Genomic DNA, 22,857 nt, shown 5'->3' with positions numbered 1-22,857 from the left:
GTACACGGGTTTCAGCCAGGCAGATTTAATGTCTCAAGCATCACTTTTCTCAAACATTTTTAATGTATTTGTTCTAATCGGTTATATATCACAGCAGGATGCTCTTTGATTCATTGTACACAAATAGAGCACAGCGTTTCACTCTGGTTGTACACGAGGTACAGCACACCAATGGTACAATCATACGTGTACCTACAGCAATCATGTCCCTCTCATTCCACTGTCTTTCCTAGACCCATGCCCCCTCCTTTTCCCTCCCTCACCTCCCTCACAAAGTTCCTCCACTCATCCCATTGTAGATTAGCACCCACCTATCAGAGAAAACATTTGTCCTTTGGTTTTTGGTGATGGGCCTACTTTGCTTAGCATGATTTCTTCGATTCCATTCATTTACTTGCAAATGCCATAATTTTATTCCCTTTTAATGCTGAGGAATGTTCCATTGTGTATATATACAACAGTTTCTTTATCCATTTATCTTTTGAAGGGCATCTAGGTTGGTTCCACAGTTTGTACTGTGAATTGTGCTGCTGTAAACATTGATGTGGCTGTGTCCCTGTAGTATGCTGTTTTTAAGTCCTTTGGGTACAGTCCAAGGAGCGGGATAGCTGAGTCAAAAGCGGTTCCGCCGAAGTTTTTAACGGAATCTCCATACTGCCTTCCAGATTGGCTGCACCAATTTGCAGTCCCACCAGCAGTGTATGAGTGGCCTTTCCCCCCACATCCTCACCAACACTTACTGCTGCTTATATTCTTCATAACTGCCATTCCGACTGGCATGAGATAAAATCTTAGTTTTGATTGGCATTTCTCTAATTACTAGAGATGTTGTACATTTTTCTTTTTTTTGATTGATTGTATATCTTATTCTGAGTAGTGTCTATTCAGTTCCTTGGCCCATTTATTGATTGGGTTTCTTGCTTTTTTGGTGCTAAGTTTATTGAGTGCTTTATATATCCTAGAGATTAGTGTTCTATCTGATGTGCATGTGGTAAAGATTTGCTCCCATTCTGTAGGTTCTCTATTCACCTCACTGATTGTTTCTTTTATTGAGAAGATTTTTAGTTTGAATCCATTCTGTTTATTGATTCTTAATTTTATTTCTCATGCTTTAGGAATCTTGTTAAGGATTTCGGGGCCTAAGCCAACATGATGAAGATTGGGGCCTACTTTTTCTGCTATTAGGTGTAGGGTCTCTTGTCTAATTTCTGGACCCTTGATCTACTTTGAGTTGAGTTTTGTGCATGGTGAGAGATAGGGGTTTAATCTCATTTTGCTGCATATGGATTTTCCGTTTTCCCAGGACCATTTGTTGAAGAGGCTATCTTTTCTCCAATGTGTGTTTTGGGCACCTTTGCCTAGTATGAGATAAATGTATTTATGTGGGTTTGTCTGTGTCCTTTATTCTGTACCATTGGTCCACATGTTTATTTTGGTGCTAACACCATGCTGGTTTTGTTACTGTGGCTCTGTAGTATAGTTTAAGGTGTGGTATTGTGATGCCTCCTGCTTTACTCTTCTTGCTAAAGATTGCTTTGGCTATTCTGGGTCTCTTATTTTTCCAAATGAATTTCATGACTGCTTTTTCTATTTCTGTGAGGTACGATGTTGGGATTTTACTTGGTATTGCATTGAATCTGTACAGTGCTTTTGTCAGTGTGGCCACTGTGACAACATTAACTCTGCCTCCAGGAAGCCGGGAGATTTCTCCATCTTCTAAGATCTTCATCAACTTCTTTCTTTCATGTTCTTGTGTAGTTTTCATTGTGCAGGTCTTGCACCTCTTTTCTTAAGTTTATTCCCAAGTATTTTTTAAGCTATTGTGAATGGGGTGGTTTTCCTAATTTTCTTTCAGAGGATACATCAGTGATACATAGAAAGACATTTGATTTATGAGCATTAATTTTATTTCCAGCTACTTTGGTGAATTCATTTATTAAATCTAGAAGTTTTCTGGTGGAATTTTTTGGATCCTTGAAGTATAAAATTACGTCATCGGCAAATATGATACTTCTTCTTTTCCTATCCATATCCCTTTAATTTCTTTCATCATCTAATGGCTCTGGCTAGGGTTTCAAGGACTGTGTTAAACAGAAGTGGTGAAAGGGGGCATCCCTGTCTTGTTCCAGTTTTAGAGGAAATGCTTTCATGTTTTCTTCATTTACAATGATATTGGCCTGGGGTTTAGCACAGATTGGTTTTACAATGTTGAGGTACGTTCCTACTATCCCTAGTTTTTCTAGTGTTTTGCACATGACAGGGCATTCTATTTTGTCACATGCTTTCTTGGCATCCATTGATTAATCATAGGATTCTTATCTTGGAGTCTATTGATGTGGCAAACCATGTTTATTGATCTCTGTATGTTGAACCTTGCATCCCTGGGATGAACCCCACTTGAGCATGGTGCACGATCTTTTTAATATGTTCTTTGTATTAAACATCATTCTTTATTTTGCTCCAGCCCAGATCAGAGAGTGAAGCAAGGCTAAAAGCAGGCCTGACTGTGCCCAGGGCTGTCTTCCTGGGATCGTCTGAGGTTGAGACCTCTGGGGAGGGAAAAGCGTGTGCTTGGTGGGCCCTGTGGGCTCTGGGCATGCAGCTGTGCCTCTATTGATTGAAAGCTCAGGGTCTTACTTACTGGGTGGGCCTCCACATAAATCAGTATTTGGTACATTGTGAGAACCCTGAGGAATGAAAAAAATTGGGACTTATGGCTCAGAGGAACTTGGAGAATGAGACTTCTGTGGGGACCAGGCTGTACAAAATGAGATCATGCTGGCTTGAAGCACCGTGGCTCTTTGCATTTCTTCTTTGGCCTTCCATGGATGGTCTGGCTGAGGGATGGACTCGGCAGGTGATGCTGCAGTTTACTTGAGTGGTGATCTGAGCCTGGGGCAGCTGGACTCACAGGCAGGTGTCTGTTTCCATAGAGCCTTGTGCACGTTCACAAGGGACTCAGCCAAATGCACACAGCACTTTTGGTCTTTGTTATTTCTTTTTTTACCCTAGTTCTTTGATGTTTGCACTGGCTTATAATTAATATTTGACATCTCATCATTTGAGAATCTTTGTAGGGTTGTCATGGAAAATCAGGAACTTGGTATTAGAACATCAATACTCCAGATAGTCAACATGATGGGAATCACAGCCATTAGAAACTGATCATTGCCTTGTTCAGGAAATTCAACTGTGGGGAGTACGGCCCTGAGAAAATGGTAGATAAGATCTTCCAATTTTAATAGAAAAAACCCCCCTGAATTTCCTCTAATTTCATATTCTGCTGGTAAAAGCATAAATTAGAATGACCACTTAGGAAATCATTTGGCAATATTTACTAAGGATCAATGTCAATGTATGTTTTGACGCACACACACACACACACACACACAAATAAAAACCAAATATGTACCTATGTTCACCAAGAGTCATGAATTGGAGAGTTTATAGCAGTGTTCTTTGTAATAACCACAAACTGGAAGCTATTGAAATGTCCATCAACAATACAATGGGTAAATATTCACACAAGGACATGCAGGTGTCCAATGATGAAAATAAGCAATCTTTAGTTATGCCACAATAAATGAATATTGCAGTCAGAAACCAAAGAGAACAGTATTTGACTTTTTTATTCAAAGTACAAAAGAAGCAACCTATCCTGTTAAAACCGGAGCTCCTTTTACTGTTGGTTAGTGGCGGTTTATGATAAAAGCACAGAGGGGTCTTCTGCGGTACTGGCAATAGGATTCCGTTTCACACTCTAGGGCTAGACATGTAGGAGTGGTGGGTTTGTGAACACTCCCTGAGGCAACTGTGCAGTTTCCACCACTATTATTACACTTTCTTAGGAGATTAAAAAGTAGGAGACTCGTCCAGGCCCAGTGGTGCAGCCTGTATCACAGTGGGTGGGAGGCTGAAGTAGGAGGATCAAAAGTTCAAGGACCTAAGCAACTTGGAGGGATCCTGGCTCAAAAAAAAAAAAGTGCTGGGATGTGGCTCCGTGGGTAAGCGCCCCCAGGCTCAATCTCTGGTACAAACAAACAAAAAAGGTGGATACCTGGAAGATGGCGGAGAGGAACCTGACAAGGATTCCCATCCCTTCGAGGCACAGAAAGAAGACAGGAAGAGGCATCGGATGTGAGAGGTGGGTGACAAAGGGAATGTCCTGAGACCCACATGACAAAGTTAGCTACAGAGGCTGGAGCATTGGTTACCAGAGTGGAAAATAAGGGCAGGTCCCAAGCTCCAAGCTGGCCCAGGTGGGGAGGGCGGTGGGACCACAGTGAGGAAGAGAAAAGCCCCCAAGACCCTCCGAAGGACAAGCAGAACACATCAGCGCGTGTCCGAACAGGGTGTCCTTGATGCAGACTGAGCACCATCAAACCAAGGGTGGACAGAAGGCCCTGCTGGGTGGGAACCCACTGCTGTCAATCAATAGAGGCACAGCTGCATGCCCAGAGCCCACAGGGCCCACAGAGCACACGCTTTTCCCTCCCCAGAGGTCTCGACCTCAGACGACCCCAGGAAGACAGCCCTGGGTACAGTCAGGCCTGCTTTTAGCCTTGCTTCACTCTCTGATCTGGGCTGGAGCAAAATAAAGAATGATGTTTAATACAAAGAACATATTAAAAAGATCGTGCACCATGCTCAAGTGGGGTTCATCCCAGGGATGCAAGGTTCAACATACAGAGATCAATAAACATGGTTTGCCACATCAATAGACTCCAAGATAAGAATCCTATGATTAGTCAATGGATGCCAAGAAAGCATGTGACAAAATAGAATGCCCTGTCATGTGCAAAACACTAGAAAAACTAGGGATAGTAGGAACGTACCTCAACATTGTAAAACCAATCTGTGCTAAACCCCAGGCCAATATCATTGTAAATGAAGAAAACATGAAAGCATTTCCTCTAAAACTGGAACAAGACAGGGATGCCCCCTTTCACCACTTCTGTTTAACACAGTCCTTGAAACCCTAGCCAGAGCCATTAGATGATGAAAGAAATTAAAGGGATATGGATAGGAAAAGAACTCCAACTATCACTATTTGCTGTGCTGTCACCCCCTGAAGTCAACATGGTGCCTTGCACCTCCAGAGAGCAGCAGGTTAAACCAGAGCCCCCCTCAGTGGGTTCTCTTAAGGATGGGGGTGCGTTTTCATTTGGAGGTCAGGGCAGGAGGCTAGGGGGAGTGGCAGGCCCACGGAGCTGGCTGGGCCAGGCCGGGTGGAGGTGGCTGGAGGTCAGCCTGCAATCTAGGAAGGTCCCTAAAACATCCTCCTCAGCCCCAGCCTGAGAGTGGAGCCAGCCAGGGAAAACCTTATTGGACCCTCACTAGATCTGGCCATCCCTGGCACTCTCAAAAACTCTTCCTGTCGCAGAGTATCAGGAATGAAAGTCGAAGACACGCTCCTAGCGCTTCAAGAAGCTCCTGTGCACGTCAACAGCGCCGAGCAGCTCAGGTAGCTTCTTTCATCCTCAAGCAGACCTCAAGCCACCAACACAGAAGACGTCACAAAACATCTCTTTGTCAATGGGTTTTACCGTAAGTGTGTTACCGTTAATGAGTCGTAAAATCAATCCTGTGAGTAACTGAGTGTTTTTTTTTTTAATAAAATATAAAGTACCAGAATGCTTCATGCAGAACGTTTGCCTGAATTAGGCACATCTCTAGGCGTATTGAGGTCCTAGAGACATAGACAAAGGTGTTTGATAGAAGGGACATGATGAATAGAGAGTGTATTGACTACGGAATGGCTTTCAGTCACTTGCTTGTGGTACGTGTCAGTTGGTGTCCCTGATGGCCAAGTTAATATCTGGCTTTATATTACCGTGACTAGATGTGAAGTCTGAGATTCATTTGCAAACTTTGAGTACAGTTTTTGGAAAGATGTTATCTAGACTATGTTTTTTTTTTCCATTTTTTGTTGTTTTGTTTTTGAGTTACTAGAAATTATAACATTTTAATCAGACTAGGGCAAAGTACTATTAAAATGGATCATTTCTTTATTAAAAGAAAGAGGGGATGAAGTGAAATATAAAAGAAGGCTGTTCTGGATCTGGAAATGTGAACATTGATGATATTCAGCAAAATATTGACTGTCACCTTCCAGCTTTATTTGCATCACATTTCAAAAAGAACAAAGGAAGTAAAATTGTTATAATGACGATTCCTTAAGATACAGTTGTATCAAATGTGAAAAACCTTTTGAAATTGACAGGCCTCAGTGTGTTCTCTGTAATCATTTTCTTGCAAATGAGAACTTAAAGCCATCAAAGTTGAAGAGGCATTTGGGAACTCTACATACTGAACTTATTGATAAGCCTCTTGAATATTTTCAAAGAAAAAAAAAAGACATGAAGTTATCAACACAATTCTTCACTGCTGCACTGCTGTTAATGAGAAACCTTTACTCTTGTCATAGTTAGTTGCATATCATGTGGCAAAAGAGAAATTGGCTCACAGGGCTGCCGAACAAATTCTTTCCAGAGCATTTGGGTATGGTATGTACAATATTTGATGATAAGTCAGCTGATAAATTAAAAACTACACCTAGTGACAACACAATATCTCTTCGAATTTGCCCTATTGCAGAACATTTAGAATCAGCACTTCTTGCTCGGTTGCGATCTGATATATATCTTGCAATGCAGCTGGATGAATGCACTGATATCCGAAGCTGCACAGTGTCAGGTACGCATGGCAGGAGGACTTTTGTGCATTTAAAACTTAATCTCACATCTAAGCCAATCAGGTATTTTATAGAATTGGGAAAGTGCGATATTGGTCCATATAAATTCAACTGGAGCATCATCACTGTCTTGTTGCTCTGAGCTCTGACCTCCGCCACCCCAAATTGCAGGCGTCGGCTCTGTCTCTGACTGGGCCTTGGCAGCAGCTGCGCTTACACAAGTGCTTCCCAAGTGGGACTGATAGACATAAAATCATTGATTTTATTAACATTTAAACGTAACACAAAGCATAATAAAGTCATCACATACAAAGTTAGACTAACATTTAAGTACAAACACTGAGTTAAACTCGGTACGTGGAGGAGAGAATGGATTATTACAGCTTAGTTCTTCATACATTGAAGAATGATTATGAGACTCTAAGTTTATCAGCATTTTGGATTAAGACATAGGAAGACTTTCCTTTGTTAACTAGAAAGAGTATCCGGCTATTACTACCATTCATGACAACTAGTTTTCGTGAGCTGGGCTTTTCCATCTTAACCTAGTTAACATCAAATGGAAGAAACAGGCTGAATGCACACAGATATGCAGGGAGCGTCGTCTTCTGTGCTCCACATTGGAACCAGCCCAGTCGCTGAGCAGAGAAGCACACTCGTCCACATTACCTCAAATCTTACCTAGCTTTGGCTTTTGTATTATTTTTAATGTTATTTGTAATATTTTCTATTGTATTTAAAAGTAAGTGCAACATTGCACGTCCCACTCTGAAAGTGCTTGTGCGAGCTCAGCTGCCCCCAAGGCCAGGGCAGAGACAGAGCAGATGCCTGTGATTTGGGGCAGTGGAAGCCTGAGCTCAGGCCCGAGCGGCAGGACAGTTTTGACACAGAGCAGAGGAAAAGGCAGAGAAAATCCTTAGAGTTGCTGCCATTACCTGCTGACGCTGGGGGGAGACCTGGAAGGAGGTTGCTGAGTTCCAAGAAAACTAGAGATTGTCATACTGTTCACATGCCTTTGAGAGCTGAGCCGGAGAGAAGCTGCCCAAATGTCCAGTACCCTAGAGGTTCCACAGTTGGTGGAAGCCAAGACGAGAAAGTGCCTATATCCTCAGGAAGCTTAAAGAGAAAACGCCCAGATGGTGACCACAGCCAGGACAAGGTGATTCAAGACAGCAATTTCCCTGGGCCCAAGGCTACTCAAACAGAAGTCCCCAGTCTGACCCGGCCCCCAGCTGAGCACTGACCACACCTGTGGGGTGAAGAACACTGGATGCCAGGTGGACCCTGCCCTGTCCTAGTCAGTAGAGGGAATCAGCACCCGCCGTTCACAGCATGTGGCATGTAACTAGAACCCAGATGAACTGGCTGAGTCCCACTCCTCAGTGGTAATGACAGTACTCAGTGAGCTGCATAGCCATGGGGACATTTCTGCACCAGAGAAGCCCCACCTCCAGGACTTGAGCTTACTGACAGCCACCAGAATCTGTACCACCAAGGAGGGGCACTGCTGAGGGAAGCAGGTAGCTAGTGACCCTCAACAATCACAGCTGCAGCCCAGAGCCTGTCCCCTGGACCTGCACACTCAGTGGAAATGAGCAACAGACACAAGGACACACCCTCCAAGCACTTCGCCACAGGCCCCTGAGGGGGCAAACCAGAACCAGCCACTGGGAGGGCCAGAGCAACTAGGGGTGTGGCTCTCGTGTCCCAGAACCTCTGGAGGATCCAAAGGCAAAGAATACGGGCATCTTCTAAATGGCCCAAATCCTAATGAAACCCAAACCAGGATTGAGCAAGAATTTTCTTCATCTTGCCATGATTTACTGTGATGACTCAAATGTCAACCTTGATTTATATAATACTCTTTACTCACTGTTAGTCACTCCTCTAACAGCTTTGTACCTTCAGACCATGTGAATGTGTTCCCTCTAATGGTTTAAAGTATCATTTGGAGTTGGTCTCTTTGTCATGGTCTTCCAGTCCCAGGTCACACTTGCTCCTCTTAACCCCTCTTAACCCCTCTTCTTCCTCTTACACTATCTGCCACTACCCACCTTTTCTCCTTTTTACCTCAGTCTTCCTCTCTCCTCCCTCCCTCCCTCCCTTCTTTCCTTCCTTCCTTCTTCCCAATCTTTGTTCTTCCCCCTTCCAGCCCCCATATAATGCTATAGGAATTTTAATGGACTCAATAACTAATTCTTTAACCGGTTCCAGAAGCTTATACAAGTTTACACTAAAGTAGAGGAACTGCAGGGGACAATACCAACAAGCTTTTCACTGTTAATAAGGTTGAATAGTCCATGGCTTAGCTCTGAAGGGGTGCTGGAAATAGGGCTCAGTGGCATCTGTCAAAGCAGACTTGATCCTGGAATCTGTCGAAGCCACACACTGAGTTAAACTGTCTATACCTGGGTGTTCAACCTGGGCCTCATAAGAGAGGGAGATCGCTAAGCAGTCCTTGGCTTAAAACAAGAAGGAAAAACCATCCCAATAGCTGGGCAGATAGAGAAGCCGTATGGTAAAGCAAGAGAACAAACCACCTCGAACTTCACTTTGCCAACACTCCTTGACACCACAGTGGAAGAGACGTAAGAGGAATGATTCAGAAAGTTCATAGTTAAAATGTTCAATGAGATAAAAGATGGCATAATGAATGAAATAAATACACAAGAGGGGAAAGATCACTTCAATAAAGAGATAAAGATTCTGCAAAGGAATCAAATGGAAATCCTGAAAATGACAGGCTCAATAAATCAAAAAAATAAGTGGAAAACATCATCAATGTATTAGACCATTATGAAGACAAAATTTTCAGGCCTTGAGGACAAAGTATATATTCTTTTAAAAATTACATCATTAATTTATTCTATTTTGTTACAATTCAGTTCATACTACACACATACAGCTCAATTTTTCAAGTCACTGATTGAACACAAAGTATTTTCACACCATTAGTGTCTTCATACATGTTCTTAGGGTCAAAGTCTATACTCTTGAAAGTAAAGTTGACCATAGAAAAGATGGGAAGCAGTCATGACCAGAATATTTAATAAATCTGGGATAACATTAAGAGATCAAATTTTAAAATAATTGGGGTAGAGGAAGGCTCTGAAACCTACGCTAAAGGAATGCACAATCTTTTCAATGAAATAATGGGAGACCAAATTCCAAGCCTTAAGAATGAGATGGGAAATCAAACAATAGACATACAGGACTCCAAATTGATAAAATAGCAATGGATCCCCCCCCAAGACACACTGTAATGAAAATGCCTGGCATACAGAATAAGGAGAGAATCCTAAAAGGTATAAGACGAAAATGCCTTGTCGCAGTTAGAGGTAACTTATTTGAATTCCAACTGATTTCTCAACCCAGACCCTAAAAGCCAGAAGGGCATGGAATAATACATATCAAGATCTGAAAATGGATGCCAACCAAGATTACTATACCCAGCAAAATTAGGGCTCAGAATTGAAAATGAAACAGAGACCTTCCACAATAAACAGAAGCTAAAAGAATTCATAACCCCAAAGCCTATACTATAAACATACTCAATGAAATAGTTCATGAATAAGAAATAAAAAAATGAGTATGAAAACCAGCATAGGCATGCATCACAATAAAAGAATAGTCAATTAAAGGAGAACCAAATCTGAATTAAATATCAGAAATAAATCAAAATGGCAGGACATAAAATCATCCTTCTATAATAAGCTTGGTGTAAGTGGTCTAAATACTTCCATCAAAAGGCATAGATTGGCAGATGAAGTTAAAAAATAAGACCCCAAAATATGTTGTTTGTCAGAGACTCGTATTACAGGAAAAGATATCCACAGATTGAAGGTGAAAAGATGGGAAAAGATACACAATACAAATTGTACCTATTAATAAGCAGGGGCAGCCATTTTCATATCAGACAAAGTGGAGTTCAAGTAAAAATTAATCAGAAGAGACAAAAAAGGTCACTTCATACTGAGTAAGGGACTCATCCTACAATAATATATAATAAGTGTAAATATTTATGCCACAGAAAATGGTTCATTTACATATATAAACAAACCCTTCTCACAATTAAAAAAAAGAATCAAATAGACCACAATACAATAATTCTGGGTGACTTCAACACAATTTTCTCAACACTAGATAGACCATCCAGTTATTAACCAAAGAGAGATTCTTCATATCTGAAAAATACTATTAACCAAATGGACCTAACAGACTTTATGGGATTTTTTTATCCATCAATGTCTGAATTCACCTTCTTCTTAGGTAACAAAGCAGCTCGGTATTGGCACCAAAACAGGCATGAAGACCAACGGAACAGAAGAAGGAACACAGAGAAACCCACATAAACACAGTTGTCTGATACTGGATAAAGGTGCCAATAACATGTTGGAGAAAAGACAGACTTTTTAACAAAGGGTGCCGGGAAAACTGGAAATCCATACGTAGAAGAATGAAATTTAACCCCTATCCCTGACCCTTCACAAAAGTCAACTCAAAGTGGATCAAAGACTTGAGATTTATGCTAGATAGCCTGCACCTGCTAGAAGAAAAAGGTAGGCTCAGCACTCCAACATGTTGGCACAGGAAATCACTTCCTTAGCAAGACTCCTAAAGCACAAGAAATAAAACTAAATATCAATAGGAGGGATGGCATTACCCTAAAAAACTCTGCACGGCAAAGGAAATAAGAGCATGAGGAATCCGGAGCCTAGAGAAAGGGAGAGATCTGTTCCACAGATAGGGCATTAATATCCAGAATATTCAAAGAACTCAAAACTTGAAACAAACAAACAACCACAAACAAATTACCCAATTAATAAATGAGCAAAAGAATTATACACTTCTCAAGAGAAGAAATAGGAATGGCCAATAAGTATGTGAAAAAGTGCTCAACACCTCTAACAATTAGGGAAATGTAAATCAAAACCCCATTGAAATCTTATCTCACTCCAGTCAGAATGGCAATTATCACGATGCAAATAATAATAAGTATTGATGAGGATGCGGGGGAAGAGGAACACTCGGACATTGTTGCTGGGACTGCAAATTAGTGCAACCATTCTGGAAATCAGGATGGAGACTTCTCAAAACACTAGGAATGGAACCACCAGGTGACCCAGCTCTCCCACTTCTTGGTATATGTTCAAAAGACCTAGAAACAACGTACCATAGTGACGGAGCCACATCAGTGTCATAGCAGCACGATTCACAATAGCCGAGCTTTGGAACCATCCAGGTGCCCCTCAGCAGATGAATGGATGAAGAAAACGTGGTACATGTACACAATGGAGTACTACTCAGCCACGGAGAACGACACTGTGGCACTTGCTGGAAAGTGGAAGGAAATGGAGACTATCATGATAGGTGCAATAATCAGATTCAGAAAGCCAAAGGTCGAATGTGTTCTCGGGTGCGTGGAAGCTAGTGCGAAATAAGAAGGAAAAAAATAGAGAGAGAGAAAGGGAGATGGGGAGAGGCAGATCCCACCAAAAACCAAAACAAAATAAACAGGAAGCCTGGTGGGCGAGAGGAGGGGGATGGAGGAGAGAGGGGAGAAGAGATGGGACAGGGAAGAGCTAACTTTCCTTTGTAGATACGCGAATATATCCCAGCGAGTCTCACCTTTGTGTGCATCCAAAGACACCAAGCAAAAAGGAAAATGAATCTAAAAGTAAATAGCAGAAAAATCAGGAGATTAGAAGAAAGAACAGGGAGAGGGAGGAGGGAAGGGGAGTCCTGGGACTGAAGTGAAGCAAATTATATTCCACGCTGCTTAAATTTAATTTTTTGTCAAAATGAATCCTATCGTTATGTATAACTAAAAAGAAGCAATTTTAAAAGTTTAAGAAAAAGGTTCAGTTTTCCCTCTAAGAGTTCCTCTTACTACATAATATTTAAGACTTTTAAAAGCATCTTATACCAAAACAGCAGGCTCGGTGTTTGAACCCAGATAAGCTCTTGGTGTCATGGATCATAGTGTGAGGATACCCTGTGAAATGTAAATATTTAATATAATACAAACTTCTAGATAAAAAATTTAAAAGAGAATTCAAAAGAAAGAGAGTTCAAGGTGGAAACTTGGATAGCTGCGGAGATGGGATTAGGGAAGGGAGGAAGCAACTGTGGGAGATCCTGCAGACCAAGCCCCTTCTCTTTGGGCTCTGGTTTATAGAGCTTCACACAAACACACACAGGACAGACTCTGTTTTCTAGGGTGGTCTTGTGTTCACAGAGGGTCTAAGTTATAAGATTTTCCTTCTGGATCATGACTCTAATGCTGTATCATTTTCAGGATATAAAATATTTACTTCTATGATGACTTTTATCTTTACAAAAGATTTGAGGCAATTTAAAGGAGGTGTGTGGTGTGCCAATGCGGGGACTGGCCTCAGGAATAAAGTCAAGGGAAGAAACTCAGAGTAAAATACCAACGGAAGCTACTTTTCATGATTCGCTGATAACCAGAGAAGCCGACTTCCCTAACCAATATCCTGAGTAATTGTCAGTTTGGCTTCTTTTCCGGCCTTAATTCTCCCTCAGGAACTGTGCACCATGTTGAGCACTTTTAGGACCTGGATGATGAGCCCCAGCAGCAAGTGGGCCACCTTGCTCTTTGCGTTAAGAGTTATGGCCTTGTCACTGTCTGAGATCATCTTGATTTTTTTTTTCTTGTTGCTTATTTTATGATTCCCTCTCTCTCTAGAGTTCAGGTTCAACAACTTTTTTTTTTTTTTTTTTTTCTGAATTGCTCGGTAGCTTTAGAACAGCGGCTGGCCCGTGGTAGAAGAGCCATGGACTTAGTGAATGAAGGGGCTGGGCTGAATCAGGAGGCCCGCCTTTGCTCTGGCTCCTGGAGCTCTGACAGTGCACAGGTGATTTTGGAGGCCCAGAAGGACTGGCGGATTAGCGAAACGGATTGCAGGGAGACTGGCTCCTGCGTGGCCTTACTCAGAGTCAGGTCAAAAACTACCAAAACCCCACAGTGTTGTCCTCACGGTGGGAGCCGTGCTCTTGGGTTTGATGGATGGAGAGACTCATGAGAGACAGTAGTGGTGCCCAGCATCACATCTGTGCATCTTTGGCAAAGGGCACGGGACAGGACTATTCCTTAGTGCAATCAGTAACAGCGTGGCTTAGGTCTCAGCTTCTGGTCCCCAGGAGCTCCACACAGACTCAGAAGTCACGTGAGATGAGCTGAGCGTGTGTGAGCAACATCCTTACAGCCAGATACCGGCGTCTGGAGCCCTTTGTATTCATTCCCAGAGAGTCAGCGGCCCCCTCAGGTCTAGGACTAGTTCCCACTTCCCTCAGGCAGCCGCACGCCGTTAGTGCCAGAAGAGGAAGTACAGGAACTTGGATCAGTGCACAGTCCTCAGCCAGACTGCCATCTGTCTCTGACCTCGTCCAGCTGTGGCACCAACTCCTTGAGTCCATGCTGCATGGAGGATTTGGTAAGGGCTCCACCTGCAGATGCCTCGGAGGTAGAGGGGAGGCCACAGAACGGCCACTGGAGTCCTTCTCCAGGTCAGGCCTAGGTCGGACCTCTGGGGTTTCCAACATTGCTGAAAAATGTCGCCACTTCCAAGTGCCCAATTTATGGCAAGAGGGGTGTCTTTGCAATAGCCCATATGGAAGGCACTTGCTTCCTCTTGCCATGAACAGTTCAGTGTAACAACTCTTTGCATACCATTTGTATTGTTTTAGGTATTACAAGTGATCTAGGGATGATGCACAGCATCCCGGTGGATATAGGTTGGGTATATGCAGATAACACACCATTTCCTCTAAAGGACTGGAGCATCCACAGATTTTGATATCCATGGGAGGCCCTGAACCAGCCACCAGTGAAAGCTGAAGAATGAACTGTATCAGAATACAACTCTCTTTTGTTACATTAGACATCAAAGAGATTTGTGAAGTGTAAACCAATGTTGCGCCTGATTTTAAAAATGCCATTATTCATAAATATGCTTTCTATTAATGTATAACATTTAAAAATGTTATTTTAAACAACTAATTACATATTTAAACGACTTCATTTTTTCAGCTGAATATAAACTGAAATATAAACTGAAACCAAAGCTCTTGGAAGGTCTACAGTATTTTTTGAGAGTTTGAAGGCTTCCTGAGACCAAAACTTTGAGCACAGCTGGTATTGGGAGCCTTTCCTGGGAAAGAGCAGGAAATGGGGTGGTTCTGGCGGAGGTTGACATCTCAGAGTGACATCTTTGCTCCAGGCTGGGACCCTTTTCCCCAGTCTGCTTATGACTGATGCCTCCGAGTCAATTCTGTATCCCAGGAATTTAATCAATGCCATTCCCTCTCTGGACATTAGAGTCAGAAGTAGCACAATAAAAAGAAAACAGTGCCTTTTTTTTTTTTTAAGCAAAATTGCACAAAACCTAGGTGTCAAGTGTCCTTGTTCATATGGCAGAAGAATGTCTCTGCCAGGCTTTGGGGAATCTCTTTTCCAGGACTGGGAGTCGTGCCTTCTCTGCAGAGTCGACTCCCAGCGGTTTAGATCCCAGGCCTTGGCTGTGGGTCAGCGCCTTTCAGCATTTTCCCTCTGTCCATTCCATTGTTTCACCGTGGAGCAAGGAGCCCCAGGAAAGGATGAGCGCTGCTCCAAATGATCCCAGTGGAAATGTGCGCCTGCTCTCCTCTACAGGGTTCCAGAGGTGCTGGGGTCCTGTTCAGACACAGGCAGGAGGACTTGAGGAGCTAGGCCTTTAACAACAAAGCCCACCCCAATTCTTCCCGCTTCTTTCCCCCCTGTATTTATTCACTCTCTGTAATATATCTCACTATCAAGTTAAGAACTTTTATGTGATCAGGAATAATAGAATTCTAAAACTAAAATTGTTCTGCAGTCCTGGAATGGTATGGTTTGAATGTGATGTGTCCCCCCAAAGCTCACGTGTGAGATAGTGCAAGAAGGTTTAGAGGTAAAATGATTAGGTTAGGAGAACCTTACCCCAATTGGTGCATTAATCCCCTGATGGGGATTAGCTGGGTGGTAACTGAAGGCAGGTAGGGTGTGGCTGGAGGAGGTGGGTTCCGGAGGAAGTGGGTTCCTGGGGGCTTTCCTTTGGAGTTTATATTTTGCCCCTGGTGGCAGGGGGGCGCTATCTCTCTTCCTCTCTCTCTCTCTCTCTCTCTCTCTCTCTCTCTCTCTCTCTCTGGTTCCTGCTGTAACCTGAGCTATTTTCCTCTGCCATGCCCTTCTCTGAAACTGGGAGTGCCCAATCAACTTTTATTCCTCTATGTTCTTCTTGTCAGGTCTTTTGATCACAGCAGCAAAGAAGCCGATTAAGAGTAGCTCTAAACACTGAAGGGATGAACTACAAGACTGCAGTCAGGCTGCCCCCTGTGACACAGCTTCTGTCCCACCCGGAGCTGCTCTTCGTCCCCACGCTTGCTTCCTCAGCGCTCCAGCTAGATGCCATCCCAGCCATGCAGGGCACAGTGGGCAGGAGCCCATCAGAGTCCGATGCCCATCATGTGGTCATGGGGTGACACCCATCAAGTCTTTTAACGTTTTTGAGCTTCTTTTTCCCCTCAGTCATAACCTTGGCATGATCATGACTTCACAGAGTGACTGCCAACTATATTAAGTATATTTGAAAATAATCTCTCAGCCAAAGCATTTGTGGGCTGAAGACTTACAACATAGTCTTCTTACTGTCATTTTAAGTGTCCGCGAAGCCATCGCAGCTACTTAACTTTACAGGATAAATTCATCGTCAGACTAAGGAGCGTAGCTCTCAACTGGCCGGGGTCTGTCTGCTCTTGAAGTGAAAACTGGCCAGTGTCCTCAGTCCTCCCTGAGCTTCGGTGGACGCAGACCCTTGAGACGACGTGCATGATGCCCGGGCACCCGCTGCCGGAGTCGATGGGGCAAAGCCTCCCATTTCTGAGGTCTCACAGCTTCCTGAGGGCGGACAAGACTGGCTCCGAGGAGTCACCAGGCCAGTTTGCCCTGCTCCTCCTGGAGCCAGCTTCCTGCCCTGGCCAGGTGCCTCCCACGTCTTACTCTGCCTTTTGTCACTTTGATCACCTTGAGATAACCGCAGTCTGCGTTTCCATGTGCAAGTTCTTTTTCCCAACTAGGAATTAAAAGGAAAGATGGCATCTGGAAATGGCCTGAAGATGCCCCTTTTTATCGTGATAAAGATTTTGTGGTCATTTTAAGCCCCCTGGTCTCAGGAGAGGAGATAGGTTTTGTTGTTGTTGTTGTTTTTCGCTAAGCTCACATTTAAGTGTTTGCATAAGAAACGTCTGCTTGGGTCTGAGAACTCCTTCTGAGGTGCGCAACACAAATCTAACTCAACAGGAAAGCACAGGTGTAGGGAGGCAGGGCTCTTTCTGGTCACCAGCTGCTGGCACAAGGGGCTATGCCAACTCAATTGCTCTGGAGATTTTGGGGGCTGGCCCGTGGAGAGGTGGGGCAAGACGCTTGCACACTGTTCTGTGGTCCCTGATTCTGAGGACAAGGACTTTAGACAAGTGTCGTATTCATGATGGCCTTCATTTAGCTTTGTGGAGTGATCCTGGGAGAAGTATTTTGTCTTTCACAATGTAAGGATGCTATGGTCTGAGGATTTGTTTCTCCTCCAGATTCACATGTTGAAATCCTCTCACGATCAGGTCCTGGGGGTGGTGCCCTCATGAATGATATTAGTACTTTTAAAGAAAGAGGACAGAGAGACTGTCACCTCTTCCACGGTATGAGGACACAGCCAGATGCTGCCATCTGTGATCCAGATGGTAGACCTGAGATACTGAGTCATCACCTCCTTGGTCCTGGGCTTTCTAGCTTCCAAACTGTAAGAATAAGTTTCTGGGGCTGGGGATGTGGCTCAAGCGGTAGAGTGCTCGCCTGGCATGTTCAGGGCACTGGATTCGATCCTTAGCACCACATAAAAATAAAATAAAGATGTTGTGTCCACCGAAAACTAACTAACTAAATAAAAAAAGTTTCGGTTGTTTATAAGCTACCCAGTCTAAGTATTTTGTTCCAGGAACCTGAACAGACCAAGATAGGAGGAGACAAAGAGAATTTTGCCTTTATATTTTATTCTTACATATGGTCTAATTAGGTTCAGGAAGAACTGACCTCAGGCATGCCTAGAAAACTTGATATTTGAGATGTTTGCTTATACCAAACAAAACCAACCAATCAACCAACCACCAAAACATAACACAAGGAGAAAAAATCTATAGTCTTTGGGTTTCCATTATTACATAAATGTTATATATAAATTTACATTTATGTTAAATATTGGGGATACAAGTGTTGCTTATAAAATAATTTCTGATTGAAATAGAGGAGAGAGCTCCTGCTTTGGGGTCAGACTTACCTGGAATAGATCCTCAGCACTGTCATTGCTTTCGAGCACTTGAACTGTAACCTACTCTTAGCTCAGTTCTCCACCGTGAAGTCGAGCTGCCTCTGCCATCCACACCAAATGAGATTCTGTTAGATGAGCGTCCAGCTCATCTGGATGTGGACCTGCAGAGCACGAGGCCCTCCCTGTGGGACAGTTGCTACCACTGAGTGGTCGGGCTTGCGTAGTTACTACTACTTTTTATATGTGTGCATCCTATATTTCCAAGGAGAGTGTCTCTCCAAAGCCATGACAATGAACTTGGTTGTTTCTCTCTCTCTCTTTCTCTCTCTCTCTCTCTCTCTCTCTCTCTCTCTCTCTCTCTCTCTCTCTCTCTCTCTGAAAAACGAATCTCTAAGACAAAGAGTGCCCCGTAAGGGAGGGCTTGCTGGAGGAGCCACTGGTAGAGAAAGCAGTGTTGCCCTCAAAATTTGATTTGATCTAGTCTGGGCTGGCTCCTCAGAGGAATTGCCTGGCCAGGGAGCTTCCAGCCACTGAACTGTCTGCATTTGAAGAAAAACGAGGAGAGGGAGTGGGAGAAATCAGGAGAGGCGGAGACCGAGAGGCTCATTTTTCTTGCTGACTTGGCATCTCTGCAAATCAACTCAGTAGTTCTTTTCCTGCTAGATTTCAAATGTCAATATACTAATGCACAGAGGAAAAAGGAGATTAAATCAATTTTGGCAGAGGTATAAGTCTAAAGGGAGATAAGCCTTCAGTTGTAAATACTTTACACAGGTAAAGGAAAAATGGAAATTTGCATTATTTCAACAGCTTCCATAATTTTAAGATTATAGCTTGACATTCGAACAAGGACTGTTGCTTGCACCTACTTACAATTTTATAATAGCCAAATCCTACTGAAAATTCCCGTAATTTTCCATTGAAGAAGGCTACTTGGTAAGTTGATGTTCTATTGTGGATGTTTCTGATATAAGCCATGTAGGTCATTCTGGATCTGAGTTACCACATGGAGACCTCTGCTCTGCAGAGACCTTGTGTGCATGAGAAATCAACCCCTGCTCTATTTGAGCTTCTGAGGCTTTGAGATTGTTGGTTACCGCAACATCATTTAATAGGATTAACTTCTATTCTTGCTTGAGTCAACTTGAAAGAATGAAACACTTAGCTCCGCTGTTGATGCCAATTCAGGCACGAATTACATATTTATAAATATAACAACAGAGTGACATGCTGTCAAGGAGTGTTATAAACTATCCTCCTTAAGTAGCTCTTGATTGTAAATCAAAGCTCGGGCAATCTTTTCTATAGGACAGTCTTCTGAGTAGCTTTGGACTCCTCCATTTCTCACTTGTAATTCTTTAGAATAACTGAGAATTGTGTTCAGAAAAGAAAAAGAAAATAAAACATCCTGAGAGAAGGAGGAGCTGGCTGGAATACCCAGGACTTTGTCCTTCTCCTCCCCCCTGAAACAGGATGTCCTTCCATACTCAGCCATCATGTCGCCCCGTGTACAAGACCCAGGCCTGTGTGCTTTCTGTGGTCCCTTAGCCGTGGTACAGCATGGCATGTGCAGATGAATTTCTGTCTGCTCTGCACAGCTTTCTTGAGCTTTGGGGAGGCCAGCCTACTCAGAACCATCACTGACTCTGAATGGGAGGACTTTCCGGGTGTCTCTTCTCTCTAGGAAGGCTCACACCCTGCTCCCCTGCTCACTGCAGCCTGGGCATTCTACACACCTCTGTTGTCCCTGGCCTCTGTTGTCCCAGGCCTCTGTTGTCCCTGGCCACCCATTGGTAACACCCCCCTGTATGCACTTGCTGTGGGGTGTGTCCTGCACAAACTGTGAGAGTCCTGCCCAGGGAGCCGAGGGCTGAAGTGGTAACCAATGCACACTGAACCCGCTCTAGACTTCCTAGAGGGAAAATCCAGAACCTCTACTTTTTTATCTGACATTTCTAAACTGGGAGAGGAAAAGAGGTTTTTAAAATCTTCTTTGAGGAGCTTCAACCATCCTCTTGGGTTATTAGTGGCAAAAGTACTTGAAAAAAAAAAAAGCGTAATCGAGAGTGTGGGACTTGACTTTGAGTAAGAAAATCACAGAACCATCACTGACTCTGAATGGGAGGACTTTCCGGGTGTCTCTTCTCTCTAGGAAGGCTCACACCCTGCTCCCCTGCTCACTGCAGCCTGGGCATTCTACACAGCTCTGCTCTGAAGGGCTGACCACCAGATAAAGTTTTCTCTTGCATGGTCCAGCTTCCTCACTCAGTGACCGGGGGACCTGGCTCCATCTTCAGCGAACACTGTGCCCTTCTCTTGGGTTTCTGCTGTCGGCTCCCTTGCAGTTGGACAGTGTCTGGTGCCTGGCTCCCCCTGGCTCCCCCTGAGCTTCCTGCCTCTTGTTCTGATTTTAGCAAATACCCAAATTCCCACTGAGAACGCTGCAGTCCTTCATTTCCTAGTTAGAAAGTAGGTAGGCGCCGGAGGCTGGGGGAGGCAAAACCACAGGGAGGAAGAAAGACAAAGGACGGGCCAGTGGGGAAAGAAGGCCCCTCTGCTCCACGCGCCTGGTTAGACTCAGCTGTCACTGTGGCAAGGCAGGCAGGAAGCTCCAGCCTCCTGGAGGGGAGTCGTGGGGAACATGGGAGGGGGTGGAGGGGCACCGTTACAGCTTCCATCAGACTCCAGGAACAATGTACCAGCTCACGGATGGTTATGAGATGTTTCTGTGGAAAGAAGAAAAGGAGGAATAGATGTACCTACAAACACATGGAATATTTCAAGACCGTTTATGACTCTGGTTTTTCCTTATCAGCCGGTGAAATATGGTGTCATTAGAGCTCATCTCCAGGATGGCTTGGGGTGCTTCGTTAGTGAGCTTTTCTCATTGCTAGATGTTTTGCTTGTAAAATTAAGTGCATTCCTGAAATCTGAATAAAAATAAATTTTCAATGCTGAAATTCAGACCAGTTCTCTTAGGTAAATCACAAATGCATAGATTTGAGCGAATCTTTATTCCCATGCTTCATCACTGCAGTTGGGAAAACTAGTTCTTTTAATGATTTTCTTTTGCTAGGAAATCTAAGAGTGCTTATTAGGGACTCAAACACGATTGCTCCCTTTATTCTCTTCTTATTGAGCTATCAAAGACTTTCGCCAAAGGCTTCTCTATTTCCCTCGCCACTCTTTTTCTCCTCCTGAATTATGGCATAATTCAGCTGGGTCCAGTGCTTTGTCAAATTGAATAGTTTTAATTGCCTTATTTGCAATGGGAAAAATCTTTTAATATTTCACTTTTCCCCTCAAGAAATTACATCTGCAGCCGTGTGACGCCTCCTCTCCTTCGTTTATGAATAACAAGATGAGGCTGCCGACATGGGCCTTTGCTTACTGATTCTCTTTCCTTCCTGCCCTGCTCCCTGTCTCTCCACTTTCAATTCCTTCCTCTCCTTCTGTCCTCACCCTTCTGGCTCTAATTTTTTGGGGATCCATAGTTAAATTCCATTCTTCTCTTGTGATTTTTAAAAGGGATGGAGGTTGATTCACTGAGCCCATTTTCTCCCATTTGGTGGATCTTTTCATGATATTTCAACAGTGTCTTTCTGCTCTGGGAAAAGAAGTGACTGTCTAGCAGTTCTTTTTTTGGGTTCTTAAAATTTTTGTTAAACTGGTCCCTTTTGAGGCTCTTGTGGTCCTGTGCCAGGGCCCACATCACCCCTGGTGTCTGGCTAGGAGGGGCCATCCTTTGCCAGCCTTCTCCTTGCATACAGCAGGTTGGGAGAGGGTCTTTGGAACGTGGACAGGAAGGTGGCGAGTTCTTCCCATCCTTTCCACTGCCCACGTTATATGTGTTTCCTTGGGATGCTGCTCCTGGTCCCCCAACATCACTAATCACATGCACTCGGGTCTCACTTCTTGTGACTGGTCTAAAACAAAATTTGCTTCATGTGATATGCTTTTAAATCTTCCTGCTCCTGTCTAAATTTTGATTTAAATTGTTAATTTTCCCACCAAAAATCTTGCTTATGTTTAACATGACTAAATGGAAAAAAAAATCATACTGTACAACTGGGCCAAAAAAATGTTCTTTTATACTTAAAATTATACATTTGTTAAAAAGAATCTCTTTAAACTTCTAAAAAGGGGCTTATCCATATGCAAACCCTCGGCTATTAACATCAGCTACTAATAGCACCGAAATCTCCTGTCACGGAAGTGTACCCACCCCCCTTTCTTTTTCAAATGATCAAAGTTTTATGATTTTTTTTTCTTGTGTTAAAATCCTAAAATAATCCTAATTTTAATGTTCCTTCCTCCATACACGTTTTTTTTTTCTCTAAGTACCCATTCCTCCTTCTTAGGGATCTTTGACTATAATCTTTCCAGTCTGGACCTAATTGCTGCAGAACTTTTATGAGATAAGAAATCCTGCCTGTCAGAGGGGTAACATGCCTACCGATTTAGGGCCTCTGCTTAGCTCACACTATTTCATGTAGCTATTTCAAATTTCCATCTAATATTTAAAAGGAAACAAAGGAAGACTGTGGCCTGTGGATCCGTTTCTAGGCCTGCTGTAACAGACCACTGTGAATTTGGTGGCGTCAGATGGCTGAAGAGCAACTACTGCAGGTCAGAAGCCTGAAGTCCTGCTGTGAGCGGGACCTGGGGCTTCTGGAGGCTCCCTTCAAACGCTTTTTCTATTCTGTTATGTTAAACACAGCAGGGTTTGGGTGGGGAAAATTAATGGTTTTAATCATAACTAAGAGCAAGGCACGTGCTCCTTGACCTGGGACAGCGCCACAACAA

The sequence above is a fragment of the Ictidomys tridecemlineatus genome, chromosome 8 (genome assembly GCF_052094955.1).
Source record: "Ictidomys tridecemlineatus isolate mIctTri1 chromosome 8, mIctTri1.hap1, whole genome shotgun sequence".
In the NCBI taxonomy this organism is placed as follows: domain Eukaryota; kingdom Metazoa; phylum Chordata; class Mammalia; order Rodentia; family Sciuridae; genus Ictidomys; species Ictidomys tridecemlineatus.
The sequence above is the reverse complement of the archived record's forward strand: the minus strand, read 5'-3'. Positions refer to the sequence as shown.